This window comes from Centruroides vittatus, unplaced genomic scaffold (genome assembly GCF_030686945.1).
Source record: "Centruroides vittatus isolate TY-2023 unplaced genomic scaffold, ASM3068694v2 contig_223, whole genome shotgun sequence".
Classification (NCBI taxonomy): Eukaryota; Metazoa; Arthropoda; class Arachnida; order Scorpiones; family Buthidae; genus Centruroides; species Centruroides vittatus.
In genome coordinates, this window is record NW_027121388.1 from 1 (window position 1) to 4,431 (window position 4,431).

The 4,431-nt window shown below is 29.2% G+C and overlaps 1 long non-coding RNA gene across 1 annotated transcript; it reads right to left on the minus strand.

The window, feature by feature from the left end:
- Window positions 1–1,312: 1,312 nt before the first annotated feature.
- On the minus strand, window positions 1,313–1,761 carry LOC136970977 (uncharacterized). Its single transcript, XR_010880078.1, has 3 exons — window positions 1,691–1,761; window positions 1,543–1,632; window positions 1,313–1,449 (listed from the first exon to the last, which is right to left on the minus strand). It is a non-coding gene; the product is annotated as an uncharacterized lncRNA (long non-coding RNA).
- Between the last annotated feature and the right edge of the window lie 2,670 nt (window positions 1,762–4,431).

The window sequence follows — 4,431 nt, forward strand, 5'->3', positions numbered from 1 at the left end:
AAAAATATATTAAAGTTAAATATATATAATAATATTAATTTTCTTAAATAAAGAAAAAAAAATACTGATTCTCTTAAAAGAGAGAGAGAGATCGTAAAGAGAGAAAACATCTTAAGACTCGTCGTATTGTAAAAAAATCTCTTAATAAAAATATCGTATCGGCGCGGCGTATTCTAAAAACGCTCGCTCAAATTTCGCGGTGAAGTATATCCGAAGGGGCAGCAAAAATGGGCGTGGTTTTAATGTCTACGAGAGCTTTTGGAATGCTAATATTGTAGAAACGCTCGAACGATTCAACGGTTTTTGCCATTTTTAGCCCCTGGTGGACGTCTTTCCCTCGGGAGGTTGAGCGATACTACAATAAAAGTTATAAAGTCTTAAAAGTTTAACAAATTATCCCAGAGTCTCTCTTATTTATACTACTAGTATGGAGTTACGGAATTACAAAATTTTAAGATGAGGCAACGAATAGCATGAAGGTTTTACTAGAAGAAAAGTGTCTCAAGAGACGATTTTATTCGGAATGCCGTTTCTCTAATAACTCTATGTGGCCAGATTATTGCTGATGTGCGAATTCTCGACCAGATTACAAACCTTTTAATCATTTGATAAATATCGCTATAGAGATCTGAACTATCTCTTTCAGCAAAAGTTGTTACTGTGTGTTTAACACAGTAACAACTTCTGCCAAGAAACTACACCATATTTTTGTGTTTTTTCGTAATATCGTAAGTTTTTGTTATATTCTGTTCCTATATTTTTACATGTATAAACACATTTCAGGAATTATCGTTTAATATCTGATTTATTCGAAAACACTGTCGATTTAAATCGTCTTATAAAAATCGTCATAAACACGTTCGTAAAGAATCTCTAATAATTCATAATGTGAATATTTTTGTCTTATTATTATCGTGTTATCGTTTTATGTTTTTACTGATGTTATTTTTATTTTTATGTATTTTCTTTTACGTAGTCCTATACCAGTAGTAAAGAAGTAAATCTTACTTTATATACTTGACATTTTTAACTGTAATTAATTGTGATAAATCAATAAATAAATAATATGCACTATATTAAAAGTAAGGCAAGTGTTTGCATTGCCACTTCCACTGCCTCACTGAAAAAATCAATTTAAAAGCGTAGTTGTAAAATTAAATACTTAAAAACATATTACATGTATAACTAAGAATTAATTATAAAAAAATGATTCAAGCATTTGCAAACTATAATGCTTTATCTATACTCATCCATAGATTACATTTAATAAACATAATAATTGCAGAAAAACATTTTCATTTAAAGTACACAATTCTACAGATGTTTTTTTTTTTTCTAATTCGTTTTCGTGAAATTAATTTCATAAAACTGTGAACAGTTTTGTTGTTCATTCGAAATGCTTTTCAGCTTTTTAAAACCAGAGAAAACTGAATGTAACGTTTTTGCCATCTGAAAATTAAATTTAACTCAATTTATTTTCAATACAAACACAAAATTTGTAAACAATGACAAAACCGCAATTAATTAAAAAAATAATACAACCTTCAGGGGAATTCTCTTATCAATAATCAAAAATCTGCCTATTGAGAGACAGAGAGAGACTTTTCCAAATCTTTTCATGAAGTTCAAAATCTGAAATTATTGTCAATTTCAGAAAAATATTTGTTTAAATGTCGCGTAAATCACCTACCTTTAGCTTCCGATTTTCTCCAATGTCACATCCTGCAAATTGTCTGATATCTTGAAAGGTATTTTCCATCTACAAGAGAAAAAGCAATTATAAACGATCAAAAGCATATGTCAATTGTGCACATAGAGTGTAATTACCGTAAATGCTAAAGAGCACAGCAGACAGCCAGCAATTATGCAAATACAAGTGAATGGGATCATCAATAGAAGTATTAATAATTTAATGAAATAATGAAGTTCTATGAACAAAAATGCATAATATAAAAAACTTGTCAACCAAACGATTCCAAAGTAAAGAAATCCAAATACAAAATTATTTTTAGAATTAAACTGTTGAATGAAAATCCAAAGTTCTTCATGATGCATCATTAATTCGTTTAGCTTTTCTCGTAAATTATAATCAATTCTTTTTATTGAAAGCAGCTCTATCGACAATTGCTCAAATTCTTTATACGAGATCAGCATCAACAATGCCGCTAAGAATAAGATATAACCGATTCCGCCAATAAAAAAACCAGCATTTATGGAGGTGAATATACTACAGAAGAGGGCTTCCCCATTAAATTTCTTCTGTTTTTCTATGTAAGGATAGACAAAGACAGTGGCAGCAATTTCATACAAACTAATGGCTACTATTATAACCAAGGAAACGAGCAGAGTGACATATTGTAATAAGATGTTATTTTCGTTAATCATTTTTACTCGGAAGTATTTATTCTTTAATGGCTTTTTCAAATCTAATTTGTTGAATTTCATGAATTTGAAAACAATACAATAAATAATCAATACAACAGAAAGTACTGTTTTAAATAACATGGAATTTATTTCAAAAATGTCACACCAACCAATGCATATCGCATATTCATTGATTACTGGGATTACTTGCCACGTCAGAAAAATTGTACATACCCATAAATACAGTTCGACGAATCGAATATAGATATTTTTCAATTTGCTATTTTTAAATTGTCTCTGTGCATTTGAGCATTTACAGTTACAAGTTTCAAATGCATCCACCCCAAATATGAGAGCGGTCGCCCAACAAGGGCTGAGGAAACAGCTCAGACAAATCTCTTGTAAATTCGAACTCATGCTCAGTCTGTATTCGTGTCTCTGTTTTACAGAACAAAATGAAACTAGTCTTAGAAACACTGGTTACGTAAACTCATTATCTCTAAAAATTTTTAAAGCGCCATTAATAATACAAATAAAACTTTAATGCGATCGTGAATAAAGTAAATTAATTAGCTATTAGGTATGAATTTTTTTATGAAGTTAAGAATACATCAACAAACCATTGCAAACATAATTAGTTATAAGAATACAAAATCATGTCTTAAGTGGCTTTTAAGTACTTTTACATCAGGGTAAGTTATTATGTTTACATTCTGAAATATATTCAAAACATTTTGATGAAGTATTTTTAAAGAATCTGCCATTTTAATGATATTTTAATGCATTGATTGGTATATCATATAACGGAATATTTTGTCTTTACAAATTTTAAATTCCTTAGCTAATTGATGATTTGTTAGCCGAGTCAACTCATTACGCGCTAGTATGCTCATGTTATTGGAGATTATATTAACTTCAATCAAACGATAAAATTTTAGAAGTGCTATTGTATATATTTCGTAATCTTAGACATATAATGCATCATGTTCGCTATTGCACATTCATTATAAAATAATTTATTTTGATAAAGATATACTTATTCTACACTGATTGCAGATAAAATAAGAAATGTCTTTAAAAGTACAACTAACACGTGTACCTGCATTACAGACAGTTAAATTTGCACATTAGAGTCTGAATATGTAAAAACACATGAGCTGTTCCAATCTCCTCAAATACAAACATTTCTAAACAGGCAGAAGCGAAGGAAAGTGGTGTTTATGCAGTCGACAATGTTAAGTCTCAACTTCACGACAAAAGTAAAGAAAAATATTATTTTGTAGCAAGAAAAAAAATCAAAACAAAGAAAAAACAAAAAAAAATGGAAACGAGTCTTATGTTTGTAGAGTTGTGTGGAAAAAAAAAATTTAAAGGAAAAATAGATTGATACAAGAATTATGGTAAAAGTTATGAAATAAATCGCAATGGTTAGTACAGCAGTAAAAAACCACGTACATAATAAAACGAAATCAAAAATAAGCGAAGTTTTTTACTGATTATCTAATTACGAAGTAAGAAACTTCGAAGATCAACTATTACTAATAAAAAATGACATAATAAAACCTTCTGAAGTGTTTATAATAATGTTTTTAAAGATAAATTCGATTGGATAATCCAACAAACACACTTGCACAATTTAACACATAAGAATTCCTGAAGGACTTTTATGGAAAAAGACGGTTTTCTTTAAATGTAACATGACGTAAACTACACATGTTCAGTCTATTTGTCAGCCGCGAACTCACGACCCGTGTTCAATAGTTTTGCATACTTGGTAAATATCAATGCCGACAGTAGAAATAAAACAAAAAAAGCATAAGAAACAGTTAATATAAAACAGTAGATTAAGAACGAAATCAGATATGACAAAGCATCTAGTATAAGTACAGTACATTGGACAATACCTCATTTATTTATTCTCATCATAATTACGTAAAATCTGAAGTAAATGTTGAAACACAACCCTTCAACAAACAATAATAATTACAGCATGACATAACGAATAAATACAGTTAAAAATGCATTGGTTTCTGTTTAAAGCTGTAAACATATCCATTATACGAGTTT